General features: G+C 38.3%; 1 protein-coding gene across 10 annotated transcripts in view; it reads left to right on the forward strand.

The window, feature by feature from the left end:
- The window catches only part of RIMKLB (ribosomal modification protein rimK like family member B), a 159,207-nt gene extending 157,431 nt beyond the window's left edge, over positions 1–1,776 (forward strand). For all 10 annotated transcript variants that reach the window (XM_081821177.1, XM_081821178.1, XM_081821171.1 and 7 more), the window contains one exon: positions 1,597–1,776. The gene's annotated coding sequence lies outside the window, so the exon portion shown is untranslated. The remainder of the gene's footprint in view (positions 1–1,596) is intronic.
- Positions 1,777–23,815: the final 22,039 nt, after the last annotated feature.

Below are 23,815 nucleotides of genomic sequence, written 5' to 3' on the forward strand. Positions count from 1 at the left end.
ACATGTAAACATTTTAGAAGTGTTAATTAGCTTCATTAAAGTAGCACACAAATAATTGTTTTCAAATTTTATAGATGGTGAAAACAGGATATCCAGAGGAGAAATTATTTAAAGAAAAGGAGTCCTGTTTCCTATTAATAGATGTAGTAACAGATTGAACTACCTCATACAAGTGCCTGCCATAGAAGTTTAGAATTTTTAAGCTGGAAAGCTTAAAGGCTATATTATTATAATCTTGAATATGCTAGTAAGGAAACTAAGGTTCACAGAAGTTAGTAACTTTCCCAAGATAACAGAGCCAGAGCAAGGGCCCAAGTCTCCTATCTGCTAATAAAGTGCTCATTGCATTATATCTCATGTATCTTTCTAAATCTGTTGTAGTAACTGAAGAAATGAAATGCTCTGTAATGAGAGCTGTGGTATACCAATAAAAAGTAACCACTATTTGTGCTTGTGGTTATCTCATATGGTGGGAAGTCTGTTCAAATAAAGGATATTAAGGCAAACTGTGGGTGACTATTTTAGATGGCTTATATGTAAAATTAATGAGTACATCATTTACAGGGTTTGGTAATGAAAAGGTGTCCCCTGTTAAGACACAAAGAAGCCTTTTGGTTCTTTGTAATTTCTGGTTAATGGAGAAGAGGAATGGATTCCTTAGATCTAGTATAGCATGGATGAATAGTAACATGAAGCTAGAATAACTGATACCATTGACTAAATATGCAGTATTCTTTTCTTTTTTAAAAAAAAGTGTAAAAGGAACTTACCTTCTATTAAAAAATATTTATCCTAATGCCAAATGACATTATGTATCCCAGTGTGGAACACAAGACTACACAGCCTAAGTTAATATGGTTAGAATTTCTAAATCTTTTTGAACAGTTTTGTCTTTATCACGAAAATTTTCATATAGTTCATATAGAGATGACAGTGCTTTAGAACTGAAAGAAGATGACCAACTTGAATTTTAATCTGAACAAAAATATATTGTTTATTGTATAACTTACTGAAAATGTAACCTAGGGATGGCCTGGCTGGCTCGGTTGGTAGAGCGTGTGATTCTTGATCTCAGGGTTGTGAGTTCAAGCCGCACATTGGGCATGGAGCCTACTTAAAATAAAAATTAAAAAAAAAAAAAATGTAACCTAGGGTAATAGGGTAAGAACATAACATTTAAATTTAATTTTGTTTGTTCAGGTATTTTGGTATAATTTTATGTTTTATTTTGTGCGATGTTCAAGAATTATTTTTGCCTCAGGGTTTTCCTCTTGGTACAGTTTTTCTGACTAAAATCAACACTTGGTCTATATTAATAGGATTGTAAAGGGATAATATTGCTGATACATCTTTATATGTCAGAATAACAGACCGTACCTTAGTATACTTAGTATACCTTTTTCAGATGAGATCACAAAGTTAAAGTGTGGTAATCACAAAAAAAACGATTGTAAATTTCTTTGGTAATCTAGACAGTTTGTAGTATTTTATTGTCACAACTTAATTTTCAATATTCTCTTTTTCTTTTTTCTCATCTTAATTACAAAGACTGTTTAAATCTGATTTAAGTGAGCTGTATGTGTTTTTCCCCTCTAGGTTCTTTTGAAGTAACCAGTGATCCTTTTTGCTTATTACTTCATTCACAGAATGGACGAAGATAGATTTGACTGTTTTTTGAAATGGAGGATAGAAATACCCAGAACAAGGAAGCAGTAGCTCTAACCTGTTTGATTCAATGTGTTTTCTAAAATAAAAACACCAGAACTGGGAATAAAATAGTATGGAGTGTGATTTGTTCTTTTGGCAGTTATTCCTGCCCGCTCCATCTTATATGAATTCACTTCAGTCTGCATGGCTAGACTTGAAGTCTAGCTCCACATGAGTCATTCTCTTTATTCTTTCCTTTTCTTCACTTTGCAAACTCCTTTGGTTCTTGACATACTGATTTTTCTATAATATGTTCTGAAATGATTACTTCTCCTCTTAGTACATAGGCACTAAAATATGTATCATTTTACATGTAAATATGTATTACATGGATTTAGCCCTGCCCTTTTCCGTCCCACTTTATCTGTCCATGCTAAGTAATGGTTTCTGTGTTTTTTTAATCTCTGAAGAAATGCAGCTTTTTTCTCTTTCCCTCTGACAACGCCCTGGCATACACTCATCACAGCATCGCTCACTATGTTTTAATCTTCTTGTAGCTAGAGACCATGTCTGACCCAATATATTTGGACTATAGAAGATCTGATACCTGTATGTGTATACAGAGGCAGCCCTAGTACTTAGGACAGAAAATACTGATATTCTTGGTAGTCAGATATTGATACAAATTCTAATTCCATTATTTAACTGGTTACATGGACTTTGGACAAATCACCCTCTTCAAGCCATAGGAGAGTATTTGTAAAAAATGGAAATAATTGTACCTACTTTACTAGATTAAAGTGTAAGTATAACTTTGCTATAATACATGTATAGTCCTTAACACATATTTGAATAATAAATACTGATCTTTAATTATGTAAATCTTGGTTATTGATATCTTATTCAAGAGCTGCTGAATCTTTTCATCTCAGAATTGAAGTACATATGATTTTCTTTATTGATTACTTTTTGGTGTTCTTACTTAAGCCCCTTTCATAAGATTTTGTGGTTGGAACATAGTGTGTATGCATGTATGTGCATGTGCACATTTGTGGCATTTCTCCTAGACTAATTATTCCTTGTCTCCACACTTCATTGACTAAGGAATTTTATATAAGAAACCTTTTATTTCATACTTTCTCCAGTTTTTCCCTATCAGCTCATAACAAAAATACTTTTTCTTATAAATCAGGAGAATTAAACAAGTGAGGAATATGCACACCAGGCACCATAAGGAATAATTTAGGATAGTGTGACTTGTTTCCTAAAAATGATTTAATGTGACTTAACAGAGATGTATTAAATCAAATGGTAGAGAAGCCAAAATAAAGGGCAAAAATAGGTTGAAACAAGGATTAAAATCATGCAAATACATACTATCAGGTCTTATACATTTGCTTAGAGGTGGAACAAAATCGGCAAAGAGTGGAATAAGAAAATTACGGGAGGAGGGGGCTGCATGGCTTAGTCAGTTGGGCGCCCGACTCTTGATTTTGGCTCAGGGTCGTGAGATTGAGCTCTACTTACGTGCTCACTCTCTCTTGCTCTCTAAAATAAATGTTAAAGATAATTAGAAGATTCTTAGTAACCTTAAGATAGAAGCAAATTTATTGCACAGGAGAGGCAATATGTTCTGATCTTGAGATATCCCACAATGTAGATCAGTACTGTGACACTAAAATATAATCCATTAAAGCCAGCACAGTAAGAAACCCTCCTGATGGTCTAATCTGATTCAGTCATAAAATTTTAAATTTTCTTGGTGACCTACAACCACCTATAAGATAACTCCTTAAAAATATTTTTTAAAAATCTTAGCTCAGGGGAGCCTGGGTGGCTCAGTCAGTTATGCGTCTTCCTTCAGCTCAGGGTTGTGGGATCCAGCCCCCTGTTGGGCTCTGTGCTTGAGTCTGAGATTTTCTCCCTGTCCCTTGGCCCCTCCCCCCACTCTCACTTGCTCCCCCACTGTCTCTCTGAAATAAATAAATGCAATCTTAATTTTTTATTTTTTAAAAGATTTTATTTATCAGAGAGAGCACACAAGCAGGGAGAGCTGCAGGCAGAGGGAGAAGTAGGCTCCCCGTTGAGCAGGGAGCCCGATGCAGGACTCGATCCCAGGATCCCGGGATCATAACCTGAGCCAAAGGCAGACGCTTAACTGACCGAGCCACCCAGGTGTCCCAAATAAATACAATCTTTAAAAAAGTTTATTGTTTAAAGCATCCATGCTAGTGTTACTTTGGATCCTCCGACAGGCAGACATTAAGATGGAGTTAGATGAGCTAGAGGTGTTTGAAGAAGATGGCAGTGAAGGGTACAAGGGAGAGGGAACAGTAGCCAGGAAAAAGCATAGGACACCTATGACAAGAAAATTGAATGGAAAGAGCATCAGACCTAAGCTGTCCTGAGAAAGTCTCTGCCAACCTGATAGAGGAATGTTAGAGCAGATGACCCATTATGGCAGTGCAGCATTGGACAGAAGTGGCCTGGCTAGTATGCTAGGAGCAGCTTGAGGAGAAATGGGCCTCCACACAAATGCTGTGACAGATAAGGAGTTGGAGCTGGGGGCTGCTTGCCTCATGCCCCACCCCCCAGCTTTACTGAGATACAATTGAAATGTAATACTGTATCAGTTTAAGGTATTAGCAATTATTTGCAATGTGTATATATACTGCAGAATTACTACAATGGGTTTAGTTAACATCCATCACCACACAGTTATGTTTTTCTTAAGAGATTTTTAAAGGTCTACTTTCTTAGAAACTTTAAAATCTACAATACAGCATTATTAACTGTAGTCAACATGCTGTACATGACATCCCCAGAACTCATTTATCACTGGAGGTTTGTACCTTTTGGCCACCTTCACCTATCCTCCTCTCCCCCCTCTCCCCTCTGCAAATCCACTTCTGACCAACCACAAATCTGATCTTTTTTCCTATGAGTTTTTGTGTTTTAGATTCCACATAGATCATTAGAGTATTTCTTTGTCAGACCTTATTTCATTTAGCATAATGCCCCCAAATTCCATCCATGTTGTCACAGATGGCAAGATTTCCTTTTCTATAGCTGAATAATATCCCATTGCATCTAATTGCATCTAGATACCACATTATTTTTATCCATTCATTCATTGATGGACACTTTTTTTAAAAAAGATTTTATTTATTTGACAGAGACACAGCGAGAGAGGGAACACAAGCAGGGGGAGTGGAAGAGGGAGAAGCAGGCCTCCAGCCGAGCAGGGAGCCCGATGTGGGGCTCGATCCCAGGACTCTGAGATCATGACCTGAGCTGAAGGCAGACGCTTAATGACTGAGCCACCCAGGCGCCCCAATGGACACTTTAAGTTGTTCCCATACCATGGCTTTTATAAAGCTGTAGTGAACATGTAGTTGCAGATACTGGATCATATAGTAGTTCTATTTAATTTTTGGAGGCGCCGCCATAATGTTTTTCATGGTTGCTGTACCAATTTACATTCCCACCAGCAGTGTACAAGCTTTTCCTTTCCTCCACATCCTTGCCAGCAATTTCTCTCTTGTCTTTTTGATAATAGCCATTCTAATAGGTGTGAAGTGATAGCTCATTTTGGTTTTGATTTGCATTTCGCCAATGATTAGCGATGTTGCACTTTTTCATGTGCCTGTTGGCCACTTGTAGCTTGTGTCTGGAAAAATTTCTATTCAAGCCCTCTGTCCATTTTTATTAACCACTTGTCAAATATATAATTTGTACATATTTTCTACCATTCCATAGGCTGCCTCTTCATGGTTTCCTTCAGTCTGTAAGAGCTTTTTTTTTTTGTAAAAATATTTTATTTATTTATTTGACAGAGTTAGCGAGAGCAGGAACACAAGCAGGGGGAGTAGGAGAGGGAAAAGCAGGCTTCTTGCAGAGCAAGGAGCCCGATGCGGGGCTCGATCCCAGGACCCTGGGATCATGACCTGAGCCGAAGGCAGACGCCCAACGATAGCCTGGAGCCACCCAGGTGCCCCTGTAGAAGCTTTTGTTTGATGTAGTCCCTTTGGTTTTGTTTGCCTTTGCTTTTGGTGTCAAATCCAAAAAAATTATTGCCAAGACCACTGTCAGGGAACTTACCCTCTGTTTTCTCCTAGGAGTTTTATGGTTTCAGCTCTTATGTTCCAGTCTTTCATTTTTTTTCCTTTGATTTATTTTGAGTTAATTCTTTTATATGCTTTACAGTAAGGGTTCAGTTTCTTTTTGCATGTGGCTGTTCATTTTTCCAACACCATTTATTATAGTATCCTTTCCCCATTGTATATTGTTAGCTGCATTTTAAATTAATTTAATTTTAAATTAATTGAGCATATATGTTTGGGTTTATTTCTAGGCTCTATATTCTGTTCCATTGATCTGTTTTTATGCCAATGTCATACTGTTTTGATTACTATAGCTTTATAAATAGTTTGAAATCAGGAAGTATGATGTCTCTAGGTTTGTTCTTTGCATCAGGTTTTCTTGAAGAGATCTGAGTGGCACACCACTATGGCAACCACATTCCACCCAGTAGGCTGCACAGATCTGCTCCACATACTTTTGATGGAGCAGCTCCTTTACAGTTCCATGGGTCTCTTACATAAAAGCTATATTGTATCTTTTCCCACCACCAACACATATAATACCATAGATCTGGCAGATCATATGGCCCAGTTTGCAGGGTTACTTGGATCACATCCTGAATCTTCTACAGATCCCTTTCCTGATCCAGGCCCTACTCAAACTTACTAACCTTTTATATCATCCAGCATGTGGGTTGGAATACTGTTCTGGGTGGAATGTATTGCCTCCAGAATCCAGAGAGAACCACCAGGTATTGTGCTTGCTTCGTTGTAGCAGGTGATACAAATGTAGCAAGCTTTTACTTTGTAGGGGCTGTTCCAGCATGCCCTTTACCATTGGGTCTCCTAAAAACTTTCTAAGAATGGCAGACCCTCAAATCTTTATAGAGTTTATCTCCCACCCTCTGAAACACATATCTCCACAAGGCCTTCAGTGTGGTAAGCTGACTTTTGCTTATCTGGTCCAGTTGGCATAATGTCATTGTGATGTTCTGTGGAATGTCCATATGATGTATAATTTAAATTATATCATCAAAACAGAGAAAGACATGTATCATATGATCTCACTGATAAGAGGAATTCTTAATCACAGGAAACAAACTGAGTGTTGTTGGAGTGGGGGGTGGGGTGGGAGGGATGGGGTGACTGGGTGATAGACACTGGGGAGGGTATGTGCTCTGGTAAGCGCTGTGAATTGTGCAAGACTGTTGAATCTCAGATCTGTACCTCTGAAACAAATAATGCAATATATGTTAAGAAAAAAAAAAAGAAGGTAGCGGGAGGGGAAGAATGTAGCGGGGGAAATAGGAGGGGTGGACGAACCATGAGAGACGATGGACTCTGAAAAACAAACTGAGGGTTCTAGAGGGGAGGGGGGTGGGAGGATGGGTTAGCCTGGTGGTGGTATTGAGGAGGGCACATTCTGCATGGAGCACTGGGTGTTATGCACAAACAATGAATCATGGAACACTTCATCTAGAACTAATGATGTAATGTATGGGGATTAACATAAGAATAAAAAAAAAAGTAAATTATATCATCAAAAGCTCAATGGTTAACATATCCCTGGAGCAAAACTAAGTGACTATTTTCCATTCCATGTAAATGCAAACTTTCTGGTCCTCTTCTGTTCAAGATAGAAAAAAACTTCTTTTATTTACCAGATCAATGGCTGTATATTAGGTACCTGAGATCCAGTACCACTGCTGTGTGCAGTCATTGGCTAGGAGTAAGCCAGGAAGACTGTGGCCTTGAATGCTGAGGTGGATCCAAAAGAGGAGCAGCTGGAGACTGGCCAGCCAGCAACATTTTTCACAGCAAGTTTTAGGAGAGGTCTGACTGGCAAACCTCAATACTTCAATGGCTGTCACAGTGCTCATGGCTAACAAATGGGTCTCAAGAAGATCCACCAGGATCCCTCCCCCTCCTGACCTTACTCCCTGGAGGGAATTACTGTTAACATTTTCTTGCATATCCTTGCAGAATTTCTAAATCATTAAAAGCATGTCTTTTTTCTTTTTCTTTTTTTAAGATTTTATTTATTTGACAGAACAAAAGCAGGGGGAGCGGCAGGGAGAGGGAGATGGAGGTTTCCCACTGAGCAGGGAGCCTGATGTGGGGCTCAATCCCAGGACCCCGAGATCATGACGTGAGCTGAAGGCAGATGCCCTGCATGTCTTTTTTCTCTTAAACCCAATGGGATCATGGTATAAACAGTGTACCATAACTTCACAACATGTCTTTGAATACCTTGCCATACAAATAGGTGTACTGCTACCTCAAGTTTTTTAAACAGCTACATAAAATTCTATTTGCTTCCATCGTAATTTATTTTCTTGGCTTAGTTACATGAAATATTCCAGCATTCTTTAAATGAAGTTTCCCTTTTTAAATTTTTTTTCTGTTACATGCCACAAAAGAATTCTAAGACAAGAAAAGAAAATGAGAAAAAGAAAATAAACTTTGACAAATTTTCTTAGGATAACCAGTTGAAAATTATTTGAACAGAAATTGAGCTTTGCTGGAGAGGTAAAAACAAAACAAAAACTGGCTTACTTCCATAATTCAGAAGGCTTATATTGACCTGAGTGGTACTAGATCTAATGGAGGATAACTTGATCATAATAGGGATGTGGTAGGATTAAAGAATTGCAAAGTCTCATTAACATCTAGGAACTATACAGTGCCAGCAGGAATAGTAAAGTCATTTCTACCAGTTAAATCAATGGAGTATTTAAACACACACTCAGGGAATAGATTAAAAATCCATATTTGGCCTAATTAGGGTACGGGATCATATGAACGCAAAAAGAAAAAGGCTGCCAACCAATTCAGTATTTCCAAAACAGTTTTTATAGTCCTCAATTTTATTTCCATATACACTCCATCTCTAAATCTACAGGAAAATCCGTTTGAACAAAAACATGCCATTAGACAGAAACATTTAATATATATTTGTTAGTGCAAGTCAGAAACATTTTATAAATTCATTTTATAAGCAGAGTAATTAACATAATTCTCCACCACTTCATGCAAGGCGTCTGTGCCACAGAGCCTGAAGTGTAGTATATGGTGGGCTTAGTCTGGGTTGAACAGACTTGACTTTTGATTACATAAACACATTATCCCTAAGGGCAGATTTATATGGATTTCCCGGTTAATGGAGTTTGTTTTTTTTTTTTTAAGATTTTATTTATGAGAGAGTGCAAGAGAGAGCATGAGCGGGGTGAAGGGTAGAGGGAGAAGCTGACTCCTGACTGAGCAAGGAGCATGACACGAGACTCAATCCCGGGACTCCAGGATCATGACCAAAGCCAAAGGCAGACCACCCAGGTGCCCCCAGTTCTTGGAGTTTGCAGTTAAGTCAACTAATAAGAACAAGTCTGTTATTTGCCCAATAGTGTCTAATAACCCTAGCCTAATCATTTGATATGTATCATCATGCATACTGAGCAAATTAAGTTAAACTCTAAATCTCAGTTGCTCCATGTACTAGTTCTGAGATTGTGGGCAAGTTAAACTTTCTTTGCACCAATTTTTATCTGCAAAAGATGGTTAGTGACAAGTTTTTCCTTTATTTGGGAGTAATCCTAGTAGCATTTGGTACATAATTGCTATTTAATGGCTCTCCTAGAATTTCTCCCCTTTGCACCAAACAATCATAACATAACAGAAATACAGGATAATCTGTCTTCCACTAGCCAAAATTCTGCTGGGATATGGAGAAAAGAAAAAATACTTGTGAACAATTAAAAACATTGCATAATATCAACATTGAAAAAGCAACCCACAAAATGTAAGAATGTTTGCAAATCATATTTCTGCTAAGAGAATAATAACCAGAATATATAGAGACAATAGAGAAAAATCAACAATAGAGAAAACAACCAAATTTAAAAATGGACAAAGGATTTGAATAGACATCTCTCCAAAGAAGATGTACAAATGGCCAATAAACACATGAAAAAGATGCTCAACATCACTAATCAATGAAGTCCAAATCAAACCACAATGCATCATCACCTTACACTTATTAGGATAACTAATAAACAAGTGTTGGCAAGATAGGTCAGCCCCTCCTGATACACGGAGTTTCCCACAACAATAAAAGGGAGGGGGCAGTTTTCTTTACCAGAAGACACAGAAGAGATGAAGGAAATGAAAATGGTTGAGGAATATTAATATAAAGACAATACTGTCTTGTGGCTCCTGAGTGGCTCAGTTGATTGAGCATCTGACTCCTGATTTCAGCTCAGGTCATGATCTCAGGGTTGTGACATCGAGCCCCACATGGGGCTCCACATTCAGTGGGGAGTCTGCTTAAAATTCTCTCCCTCTCCCCCTTCCCCCCCATGCACTCTGTCTCTAAATAAATAAATAAATCTTAAAAACAAAAAAAAAGACAACATTGTCTTAATGGAGACAAATAATATTTGAAAGGTTAGGGCATAGATTTGGAGAAATTAACCTTCCACGAGATAGAAAAGAACACTAGCCTTTTGTTAACTCTTAGTCACTGCTATCAGAGTAGGGATTTCAAGCATTTTGGTCTATTTTATGATGATCTGGTAAAGGGAAATTATTTGGAATAGCTCTGGAGGCTCAGGAAGTAAGAAGAATGAAATATCTTCCACTAAGTATTGCAGTAGGCAAAATTCTAAAACCACCTCCAAGATTCCTCTCAATGTATATGCCCTATATAGTTCCCCCTCCTTGAATGGAACCTTTGACTATGATGGGATATTATTCCTGTGATTAGGCTATGTTACATGATACGGGTAATGGGATTTTGCTGTTATAATTTAGGCCTCTAATCAGTTGACTTTAAGTTATTAAGAGGATGGTCCTTGGTGGGCCCTACCTAATCAGGTGAGCCAATTAAAAAAAGATCTGGAGGACAGGGACAGGAGCAATCAGATTTGAAGCAGCAGAGAGTCTTGTTGGCTTTGAAGAGACAAACTGCCATATGGAAAAGTCCATATGGCAAGGAACAGTGACCTCTAAGAGTCAAGTCTAAACCAACTAGTGAACTTGGAAAAGGAACCTGAGCCTCAGATGAGATTGCAGCTCAGGTAAGATCTGAGTAGACTTGTGTCCAGATTCCTGACCCATGAAAACTGTAAGATAATATGTGTTCTTTCAAACCACAAAAACTTGTGGTAGTTTGTTACACGGCATTGGAAACCTAACACAAGTATCTTTATAGTAAAAATATATAAAATAAATATATTTAATATTATGTGTGTATTATATATTATAAATATATTTTATACTATAAAATATGGTATATAGACTGGCAGATTTATGCTAACTTGTCTGATGGTGGGGTAACATAGCTTATAGGTTCACAGGCATAGGAGTCTAGTATATTGAATGATCTAGGGCAATAGCATATATAATGGAGAGAATAATGGATTGAGAGACAGGAAATAGTATTGTGTGCTGGTTCAGCCACTCACTGAGTAACCCTAGATAAATCACTTAATTTGGGGGAGCTTCAGCTCCCTCATCTGGAAAGGAAGGAATTAGACTGGGTGGTGATGATGATTGTACAACAATGTGAACGTACTTAATGCCACCGAACTGTACACTTAAAAATGGTTCAAAGGGGGGCACCTGGGTGGCTCAGTCCTTAACCGACTGCCTTCGGCTCAGGTCATGATCCCAGGGTCTTGGGATCGAGTCCTGCATCGGGCTCCCTGCTCAGCGGGAAGCCTGCTTCTCCCTCTCCCACTCCCCCTGCTTGTATTCCCTCTCTCGCTGTGTCTCTGTCAAATAAATAAAATCTTAAAAAAAAATATGGTTCGAAGGGTAAATTTTATGTATATTTTACCATAATTTTTTTAAAATTAAATGTTTGGAACACAATTCTGTCATAAAGTGCTCATTTTACCACATCTCTATCAGCATTAAAAATCCTGACAAATTGTTTTTTAAAAAGGATGATGATATATAGTCAGTCTGCAGTTCTAATAGGAATATTAGACATTTTTGCCCTTTGAAATTATGTTTTTGAGGCATTTCCAGCTGAGCTTAATATCAGATCCTCTTTCCACAGTTTGAGTCACTTTATTCCCATCTCAGCTGAATCTCTAGATTAAATTCTGGTCTTTGGTAAAACACATTAAATATCTCTTGTTTAACAATAACACTTGGCATCAAATAACCTTTGTTACTGGCAAGACTCAAAATTGTATTTGTTTTGTTTCCTATGGCTGACTGCCTATTTTTGTAACCTTCCTAATATCCTAAATGCTCTGTGACTTTCATTCAACAAATACTTAAAAGTGTCTACTATGTACTGTGCACTATTTTAGCTGCTTAGATTAAAATAGGGAAAAACAAAAACATCTTGCCAGTATTTACTTTTTAGTACAGCAGGGGAAACAGTAAGTCATAAATTTAAGTGATTAAGCTGAAAGTGTTCCTGGAATGTTTGAGGAACAGCAGTGAGTATGGATGGACAGAGCAGTAGTAGGTCAGAGAGGTAATGAAGGGCCCAGTTAAACATGGATTTAGGATAACTGTGGAGGCATTGTTTTAATTTGAGGGAAATTGCAAGGCATTGCACACTTTTTTTTTTTTTAATTTTATTTACTTATTTGAGAGAGAGGAGAGCGTGAGACGGGGGAGGGTCAGAGGGAGAAGTAGGCTCCCCGCTGAGCAGGGAGCCCAATGCGGGGCTCCATCCCAGGACTCTGGGTTCATGACCTGAGCCAAAGGCAGACGCTTATCCAACTGAGCCACCCAGGCACCCCTGCACTGCACACTTTTTTTTTTTTTACATAATGTATTATTTATTTCAGGGGTACAGGTCTGTGATTCATCAGTCTTACACAATTCACAGAGCTCACCATAGCACATATCCTCCCAATGTCTATCACCCAGCCACCCCATCCCTCCCACCCCCCACCACTCCAGCAACCCTCAGTTTGTTTCCTGAGATGAAGAGTCTCTTATGGTTTGTCTCCCTCTCTGGTTTCATCTTGTTTCATTTTTTCCTCTCTTTCGCTATGATTCTCTGCCTTGTTTCTCAAATTCCACATATCAGTGAGATCATATGATAATTGTCTTTCTCTGACTTATTTCGCAGAGCATAATACCCTTTAGTTCCAACCACATCATTGCAAATGGCAAGATTTCATTTTTTTGATGGCTGCATAATATTCCATTGTGTATATGTATGTGTGTATATATATACACATATATGTATATATACATATATACATGTATGTATATGTACATACATATATATGTACATACATATATACATATATATGTACATACACACACACCACATCTTCTCTAGCCACTCATCGGTCGATGGACATCTAGGATCTTTACATAGTTTGACCATTGTAGACATTGCTGCTATAAACATTGGGGTGCAGGTGCCCTTCAGATCACTACATTTGTATCTTTGTGGTAAATACCCTGTATGCACTACTTTTTCTTTTTTTTCTTTTTTTTTTTTTTTTAAAGATTTTATTTACTTATTTGAGAGAGAGAATGAGAGAGAACACATGAGAGGGGATAGGGTCAGAGGGCAAAGCAGGCTCCTCGCTGAGCAGGGAGCCCGATGCGGGACTCGATCCAGGGACTCCAGGATCATGACCTGAGCCGAAGGCAGTCGCTTAACCAACTGAGCCACCCAGGCGCCCTGTATGCACTACTTTTAACAGAAAAGTAATATGATCTAATTTATATTTTAAAAGACTAAAAAAACAAAGACCTATTTTAGGTACACTGTTGATAATAGACTCTGGACAGTCATAGGTAGAAACAGGGAGACTATGGAAGTAACATAGGCAAGAAGACTTCTTGCTAAGATGGAATAACAGAGACTAAATTACCCTGCCATCTGAAACAATTAATAAAAAGGACATAATATATAAAATAAATATTGATCATCAGCAGAAGATGATTCTTTAGAGAGGGACAACAACTAAGGTGAGCCCTGTGATTGCCAGCACACTACATGGGGAGTTTCTTCATCACAGTGCAGGGGAAGGCAGTCTAACAGGGGCTTAGTGGTTTTACTGAGTTGAAGGAATGGAGTTGAGAATTAGAGAACCAGCACAGCTAGAATTCCCAGAGCAGAGTACCAGAGAGGAAGGAGCTGCAGAGTACAGAGGTTGCAGAGGATCTCCCTGAGTTTTTGGATGAGTACTGTTTAGCACATGTGTATGAAGAAACTACCCAAGGACAGGAAAAGAACCACCTGGAATCACTAGTGGACACAGTTCCTGGGGCTCACGAGAGGTTTGGATTAGTATTCCCACCAGCCAGAGTGAAAAAACTAAGTAGATTATGGGAGAAAAAGTAGAGAACTCAGAAAAGTATTGCTTCAGGAGTGGGAAAAAAATTGCCCTAGACTAAAGGCTGCTCCATCACACTTAACCAACTTAAAAGAAAGCCTCAGTCACAGTTGGGGCCAACAATAGATTAGCCAAAAGTCATTAGAGGGAAAAGGTGAGGAATGAGATGACCAGATGGGCTTTGAAAACTCCAACATATTCCTGGGATCTAAGAGGCCACATGCATGAGTAGGGCTGTTCACAAGGTCAGGAAAGACCTGAGAAGGTCCTAAGCTCTCACTTCTGACTGGCCTTGTGAGTACGTACAAGCAGGAAATAAACGCTAAGATAAAGTTGTAAACTGCATGGGTAAATGTAGAAGATGTGCTCCAACATGCACAAAGACCCCTCAGCAAAGACAGAGATTTACTTTTTAGGCATGTAAGGAAATTTCTCTCCACAGTTACCAGCTGACCATTGAGCTAACTGAGTAGGGGCATCAGTGGCTCTACACACAAACACACACACACACAAATACAGACTAAACAGAATCAGTCCAGAAAGAGTCACTGAACAAACAAATACAACATGTAGCAACAGCAACAAACCCTGGGAAGGTGAAAGAATCTGATTTCCAGAGTTGCTTAATTATATTGTTTAAAATGCCCCATTTTCTTTTTCTTTTTTTTTAAAGATTGATTGATTGATTTATCAGAGATTGAGAGAGAGAGTGCGTGAGTGCACAAGCAGGGGAAGCAGCAGGCCGAGGGAAAAGCAGGCACCCTGCTGAGCAAGGAATCTGATGCTGGACTCTATCCCAGGACCCTGGGCTCATGACCCGAGCTGAAGGCAGATACTTAAGCGACTGAGCCACCCAGGCATCCCAGAAATGCCCCATTTTCAACCAAAAATTACGACATATGGAAAGAAACTATGGTCCATACATAGAAGGAAAGAAAGCATTCAATGGAAACTGTACCTGAGGGAAGAGCAAATGATTACTAGACAAACACTTTAAACCAGCTATTTAAAATATGTTCAAAGAATTAAGAGAAAACTATAAAGAACTAAAATAATGTTTGAGAACAATGTCTCATCAAATTGAGAATATCAATAAAAAGATAAAAAGTATTTTTTTAGAAGATTTCATTTATTTATTTGAGAGAGGGAGCACGTGCGTGCTCGAGCATGAGCTGGGGGGAGGGGCAGAGGGAGAGGGAGAAGCAAACTCCTCCCTGAGCAGGAAGCCCTAGGCGGGGCTCCATCCCAGGACCCTGATACCAGGACCTGAGCCGAAGGCAGATGCTTAACCAACTGAGCCACACAGGTGCCCCAAAAGATAAAAGGTATTAAAAGGATCCAGATAAAATTTCTGGAGTTGAAATATACTATATCTGAAATGAGATATGCACTAAAGGAGATTTAAGGAGGAATAATAAAGAATCAGCAAACTCGAGGATAGGTTAATTAAAATTATATAACATAAAATGGGGGTGGTGTGGAGCTATACATATATATATACAGTTTTTGTAAACTATTGAAATTAAATTTATATTAATCCAAGTTAGATTGCTGTCAATTAAAATGTTAATCCACAGAGCAACCACTAAGAAAATAATTTAAAAATATATAGTAAAGGGGTGCCTGGGTGGCTCAGTTGTTAAGTGTCTGCCTTCTGCTCAGGTCATGATCCCAGCATCCTGGGATCAAGTCCCACATCAGGCTCCATGCTTGGCGGGATGCCTGCTTTTCCCTCTCCCACTCCCCCTGCTTGTGTTCCTGCTCTCACTATTTCTCTCTGTGTCAAATAAATAAATAAAATCTTAAAAAATATATATATATATAGTAAAACAATAAGAAAATTAAAACAATACCATAGAAACATCTACCCAACAGAAAAGAATGTAGTAATGGAAGAACTGGGGAATGAAAAAAAATATAGTAAATGGCAAAATGACAGACATATATCCTCCTTTTTTTTTTTTAAAGATTTTTTATTTATTTATTCATTAGAGACAGAGAGAGAGAGGCAGAGGGAGAAGCAGGCTTCCTGCGGAGCAGGGAGCCCGATGTGGGACTCGATCCCAGAACCCTGAGATCACGACCTGAGCCGAAGGCAGATGCTTAACCATCTGAGCCACCCAGGCGCCCCGACATATATCCTCCTTTATGCTTTATTACATTAAATGTAAGCAGATTAAATTCTCAAACAGCAGAAATTGGCATATGGCTATATAAAAGGAAAAAAGAAATGTGATCCAATTTTGTTGTCATTTTAGATTCAAAGAAAAATAGGTTCACAGTAAAAGGATGGTAAGAGATATGCCATGAAATAGTAACCAAAAGAGAACTAGGGTACCATACTAATATCAGATAATATGGATTTTAAGACAAAAATTGTTATGAGGAACAAAAAGGACATAATGATAAACATTAGTCTATCAAGAAGAAATAACAATTATATATGCACTTAATTAGAGAAACCCAAAAAGCATGAAACAAAAAAATGGACAAAATCAAAGAGAGAAAAAATACCCACTTTTGATAATGGATAGAACCAGGCAGAAGAGCAACAAGTAAATAGAAGACTTGAACAGTAGTATAAACCAGTTACACTTAATAGACATCTATGGAATACTTCAATACCCAACAGCAGCAAAATTTTCTCTAGCACATACAAAACATTTTCCAGGATAGAACATATGCTATGCCATAAAAAAGCCTCAATAAATGTAAAAGGATTGAGATTATGCAAGTTATATTCTCTAACCACAATGGAAGAAATTACAAACCAGTAAGAGAAAGAAATTAGGGGAATTCACAGCTATCTGGAAATTAAACAACATCTAAGTAATCAATGGGCCAAAGAAGAAATCACAAGGAAATTGAAAAATAATTTGGGATGAATAAAAACAAAGACAATATACAGAAACTTATGAGATACAATGAAAGCAATGGTTAGAGGTAAGTGTATACTGTAAACACCTACATTAAAAATGAAGAAAGAACGCAAATCATTTACCTGAACTTCCACCTTAGGAACTAAGTAGGGAAGAGCAAAATAAATCCCCAGCAAGTGAAAGGAAGGAAATAATAAATACTAGAATTAGAAATTAATGAAATTGAGAATACAAAAACAATCAAGAAAATTAAAACAAAACAATGTTGGTTCTTTAAAATGAACAACAAAATTGATAGACCATTAGCTAAACTGACCAAAGTGGGGATGGGAGTGGTGGAGAGAATACTCATTAAAATTATGAATGGAATAGGGAACATTACTATTGACTTTACTGAGATAAAAAAGATTAATAGAGAATACTATGAACAACTACATGTCAACAAATTAGATAATCTGGAAAAAATAGACAAATTCCTAGAAAAATGCAAACTACCAAAACTGACTCAAGGTAATATAGAAAATCTGAAATAGATATATAAAAAAATAAAGACATTGAGTTAGTAATAAAATTTTTTAAAGATTTTTTATTCATTTGAGAGAGACAGAGGGAGAGAGCAAGAGCATGAGCAGGGGGGAGGGGCAGGGGAAAGTTTGAAGCAGACTCCCTGCTGAGCAGGGAGCCCCACTCGGGACTCAGTCCTGGGACCCAGATATCATGACATGAGCCGAAGGCAGCCGCATAACTGACTGAGCCACTCAGACGCCCCCTGTAATAAAAATTTCTTACAAAGAAAAACCCTGCCCAGGGACCTTACTGATAAATCCTACCAAATGTTTAAAGAATTAACACCAATTCTTCATAAACTCTTCTAAAAAATAGAAGAGTAAGGAATACTACTCAACTGAGTATGTGAAGTCAGTATTACTATGAAGTCAGTATTACCAAAACTTGACAAAAACATCACAAAGAAAACTATAGATCAATATCTCTTACGAATATAGATAAAAAAAATCCCACCAAATACTAGCAAAGTGATATAACTTTATATAAAAAGGATTATACACCATGGCCAAGTGAGATTTACCTTAGGAATGCAAAGTTAGGGGCACCTGGGTGGCTCAGTCGATTAAGCGTCTGCCTTCGGCTCAGGTCATGATCCCACGGTCCTGGGATCGAGCCCCACATCGGGCTCCCTGCTCCACAGGAAGCCTGCTTCTCCCTCTCCTACTCCCCCTGCTTGTGTTCCCTCTCTTACTGTGTCTCTCTCTGTCAAATAAATAAATAAATAAAATCTTAAAAAAAAAAAAAAGAGTGCAAAGTTAATTTACCATCCAGAAATCAATGTAAGAATGTAATATATCATATGAATAGAATAAAAGTCAAAGCCACATGAATATCTCAACATGAGTTGCAGAAAAAGTATTTGACAAAATCCAATATCCTTACATGATAAATAAATTAAGAATAGAAGGAAACTCCTTTGACTGGATAAAGGACACCTGGCAAGGTTGAGTCAATTCCAAAATCAATTAGTGTAATCCATCACATCCATTATATCAAAATACGATATCAATAGTTGCAGAAAAGGCATTTGGCAAAATCCAACCCCCATTCTTTTTTTTTTTTTTTTTAAGATTTTATTTATTTATTTGAGAGAGAGAGAGAGAGAAACAGCATGAGAGGGGAGAGGGTCAGAGGGAGAAGCAGACTCCCTGCCGAGCAGGGAGCCCGATGCGGGACTCGATCCCAGGACTCCGGGACCATGACCTGAGCCGAAGGCAGTCGCCTAACCAACTGAGCCACCCAGGCGCCCCAACCCCCATTCTTGATTAAAATTTTTAAAAGCAAAAAAGAAAAAAAAGAAAAAGAAAATACTCTAAACAAACTAGAGAGGGAAATTTCCTCAACCTAACAAAGAACATCTACCCAAAAAACTTATAGCTAGCATCACACTTAACAGTGAGACATTATATGTTTTCCTCCTAAGCCCAGGAACAGGGCAAGGATGTATTCTCTCACCTTGCATCTAACAATAGTTCATTTATTTTTATTGCTGAGTAGCATTCCATGTATACTGTCAAGTATTCCCTCTTCTATTTTCTGGAAAAGCTGGTGTAGAATTGCTATCATCCTTCTCTAAATATTTGTAGAATTCACCAGGGAATCCATATGAGCCTAGAGTTTTCTTTGTGGGAGGGTTTTTAAATACAAATTTGATTTCTTTAATGTATATTGGACTAGTTACATTATCTATTTTTTTTTTAAAGAGCTTTGTAGTTTGTATCTTCAAAAAATGTCTTCATTTAGGTAAGTTGTCAAATGTGTTGTCATAAACATTGTTTCTAATATTTCCTCTTTATCTTGTTTTTTTTTTTAAGATTTTATTTATTTAGTTGAAAGAGAGAGCATGAGAGGAGGGAGGGTCAGAGGGAGAAGCAGACTCCCCGCCGAGCAGGGAGCCCGATGCGGGACTTGATCCTGGGACTCCAGGATCATGACCTGAGCCGAACAGACGCTTAACCAACTGAGCCACCCAGGCGCCCTCCTCATTTTTTTGATGTCACTAGAATGTTCATAGTATTTTGCACTTGCCTCATTAGTTCACTTGGCCCCATCTTAAAGCTCCCCAGCTGGCAGGGAAGCAAGCATACTTAATCAAAATCTCTACTTAGAAAGTTTTCTCTGAAGACATTTAAAAATTCTTAATTGTCCTTCAGTTACTTCTTAGGAGTCTGGGTGCATTTGAAAGACTGGCCAACCACTGGGGATGTTAGAGATGTAGGAGGTATATAAAAAGATTGAATAAAATCAGTGAAATGAGGGGCACCTGGCTGGCTCTGTCAGTGGAGCGTGCAACTTTTCATCTCAGGATTGTGAATTCAAGCCCCATACGGGGTGTAGAGATTAATTTTTTTAAAAAATCAGTGAAATGAAAAGAATCTGAATAAGTCACTTAGGTCATCCTTCTGCCATGAGTTAAGTTCATGTTTGAACAACCGGGGCAAATGACATTTTAGCTTAGTTTCTTAAAACTTCTTTCACAAAGATTGTTACCTCCCTTTAGCCTTCTAGCCCAAAGATACCAATCTGTCTGAAAGGATGCTTCCTAATGTCTGTGCACATGTGACTCTCCATTTCTGTTCATGCCTTTTAAAATAATTGCTTTGTCCTATTCTAACACCCTTTTTCGCTTGGATGGGTCCCTTGTACTCTGATTCCACCTACTGGTTGGAGCCTGAAATAACAATGGATTTCACCATCAATCCACTTCCTTTTAGTGCTGTGAAGATGGAATTTGTTATTGATGGAAATAAGCATCTCTTCTAGGAATATAGTGACATTCTTTGGATTTTAAAAATCTTAATCTTGGGCGCCTGGGTGGCTCAGTTGGTTAAGCGACTGCCTTCGGCTTAGGTCATGATCCTGGAGTCCCGGGATCGAGTCCCGCATCGGGCTCCCTGCTCGGCAGGGAGTCTGCTTCTCCCTCTGACCCTCCCCCCCTCTCATGTGCTCTCTCTCTCTCTCAAATAAATAAATAAAATCTTTAAAAAAAAAAATCTTAATCTTAATCTTTAATCTTACCCCTCAAGTTCCCATCAAATCTGTCCAAAGACCTTAACAAAGCCAGACAGTATAAAAGGCATTTTTAGAAGGATGCTCTTGGAATTTTTATAGAATCCTATTATGCCTAGTTGTTAGACAAGTTTCTGAAGATAAGTCTCTACAGTTGACTTTTCAGTTATTGGAGAAGTAGAATAAATTCCATGCAAACATCTAAGTGATATTTCACAATAGGTCAATGCTAAATTTATAATTAGAGCTTTTTTTTCTTAGTGGTTGCCCTAGGGATTACCATTAATATCTAAAGTTATAACAATCTAGTTTGGATTAATGCCAATTTAATTTCAAGAGTATATAAAATTCTGTTTTTATGTAGTTCTGCCCCCTCCCATGCTGTTATTGTCAGAAATTGCATCTTAATACATATATGCCCAACAACTTACATTTGTGATTATTGCATTATGCGGTTGTCCTTTAAATTAGGGAAAAAAAGCATTACAAACAAGTAGTACATCTATACTCTATTTTTACATTTTTCTATGTAGTTACTTTTACTGGTGCTCTTTATTTTATTAATGTGGCTTTAAGGATGACTGACTGGCTCAGTTGGTAGAGCATGTGACTCTTGATCTTGGGGTTGTGAGTTCAAGTCCCACTTTGGGTATAGAGCTTATTTAAAAAAAAAAAAGACAAAAAACATGAGGGACGCCTGGGTGATTCAGTCAGTTAAGTACCTGCCTTCAGCTCAGGTCATGATCCCAGGGTCCTGAGATGGAGCCCCACATCTGGCTCCTTGCTCGGCAGGGAGCCTCCTTCTCCCTCTGCCTGCCGCACCCCCTGCTTTGCTCTCTCTGACAAATAAATATAAAAAAAACCCAAAAAAAACAGGAGGATTCAGGTTACTGTCTAAATTCCTTTGATTTCAGCCTGAAGGATTCCCAATAGGATTTCTTATAAGGCAGTTCTTTTACTAAGGAAACCTTGAAGTTTTTATTTATCTGGGAATGTCTTAATTTCTCCATTTTGGAAGATATTTTTGCTGGATATAGAATTCTGGAATGACAGTTTTTTTTCTTTCAGTGCTTTAAATATATTATCCCCTTTGATCTCCATGGTTTCTTTTTTGTTTTTAAAGATTTTATTTTTTTAAGTAATCTCGACACCCAATGAGGGGCTCAAACCTATAACCCTGAGATCAGGAGTTGCTCACTCTAGGGACTGAGCCAGCCAGGCACCTCTGATCTCCATGGTTTCTGAGCAATCATCTGTTAATCTTACGGAAGATTTCTTGTTCGTGATGAGTTGTTCTCTCTTGCTACTTTCAGAATTCTCTCCATTTCCTTTCATAGTTTGTAATGCATCTGGGTGTGGATCTCTTTCAGTTTATAAACTTGGAGTTCATTGCACTTAATTGTGTAGATTAATGTTTTTTAATCAAATTTGGGGAATTTTTGGCAATTATTTCTTCAAATATTTTTTCTTGCCCCTTACCCTCTCACCATGTCCATTATGAGTATTTGGCATGCTTGATGGTATCACAGGTCTCTAAGGCTCGGTTTATTTTCCTTCATTCTTTTTCTGTTCCTAATGCTGGATAATCTCAATTGACATACCATAAAATTCACTGATTTTTTTTTTTTTTTTAACTGCCTGCTCAAATTTGGTGTTGAGCCCCTCTAGTGAATTTTTCATTTCAGTTATTTTATTTTTCAACCCCAGAATTTCTATTTGGTTCCATTTTATTTTATTTTACTTTTTTTTTTTTTTTAAAGATTTTATTTATTCATTTGAGAGAGAGAGAATGAGAGAGAGTGAGTACATGAGAGGGGGGAGGGTCAGAGGGAGAAGCAGACTCCCTGCCCAGCAGGGAGCCCGATGCGGGACTCGATCCCGGGACTCCAGGATCATGACCTGAGCCGAAGGCAGTCGCTTAACCAACTGAGCCACCCAGGCACCCCTATTTTATTTTACTTTTAAAATAAAGATTGTATTTATTTATTTATTTGTGGGCATGAGAGAGAGAAAGAGAGGTAACACAAGCAAGGTAGGGGGCAGAGGGAGAGGGAGATGCAGACGCCCCTCCTGAGCAGGGAGTCCCACACAGGGCTCAATCCCATGACCCCAAGATCATGACCTGAGCTGAGGGCAAACACTTAACTGACTGAGCCACCTAGGTACCCCTCTATTTGGTTCCATTTTAAAATTGCTATCTCTTGGGGCACCTTTGTGGCTCAGTCAACAATTTTGACTTGAATACGATATTGTTAACTACAGTCATCATGCTGTACATTTGAATCCCTGAACTTACTATAACTGAAAGTTTGTACACGTTGACCACATCTCCCCATATCTCCCTCTCTCAGCCCCTGGCAACCACCATCCTATGTTTCTATGAGTTCAAGGTTTTTAGATTCCACATAAAAGTGAGATCATACAGTGGGCGCCTGGGTGGCTCAGTCGTTAAGTGTCTGCCTTCAGCTCAGGTCATGATCCCAGGGTCCTGGGATCGAGCCCCTCATCGGGCTCCCTGCTCTGTGGGAAGCCGGCTTCTCTCTCTCCCACTCACCCTGCTTGTGTGCTCTCTCTCTCTCTGTCAAATAAATAAATAAAATCTTAAAAAAAACAAAAACAAAAACAACAAAAAAAAGTGAGATCATACAGTATTTGTCTTTCTCCATCTTACTTATTTCACTTAGCATAATGCTCTCAAGTTTCATCCATGATGTGGCCAATGGCAGGATTTCCTTCTTTTTTATGGTTAAATAGTATTCCAGTGTGTGTGTGTGTGTGTACATATCACATTTTCTTTATTTATCCGTTGACAAACACTTAGATGGCTTCCATGTCTTGGCATTTGTGAATAATGCTGCAATGAACATGGGGATGCAGATATATCTTCAATATAGCAATTTCATTTCCTTTGGATATATGCCCAAAACTGGAATGGCTGGATCATATATGGTTGTTCTATTTTAATTCTTGAGGAACCTCTATACTATTTTTCATAGTGGCTGCCCCAGTTTACACCCCACTAACAGTGCACAACACCTGCTGTTTCTCTTCATCTGCACCAACATTTGTTATCTTTTTTTCTTTTTAATAATAGCCATTCTAACAGGTGTGAGGTGCTATCTCACTGTGGTTTGATTTTTGTTTGTTTTTTTTTTAAAGATTTTATTTATTTATTTGAGAGAGAGAATGAGATAGAGAGAGCATGAGAGGGGGGAGGGTCAGAGGGAGAAGCAGACTCCCTGCCGAGCAGGGAGCCCGATGCGGGACTCGATCCCGGGACTCCAGGATCATGACCTGAGCCGAAGGCAGTCGC

The sequence above is a fragment of the Leptonychotes weddellii genome, chromosome 5 (genome assembly GCF_054177405.1).
Source record: "Leptonychotes weddellii isolate Sample4059 chromosome 5, ASM5417740v2, whole genome shotgun sequence".
Taxonomy (NCBI): domain Eukaryota; kingdom Metazoa; phylum Chordata; class Mammalia; order Carnivora; family Phocidae; genus Leptonychotes; species Leptonychotes weddellii.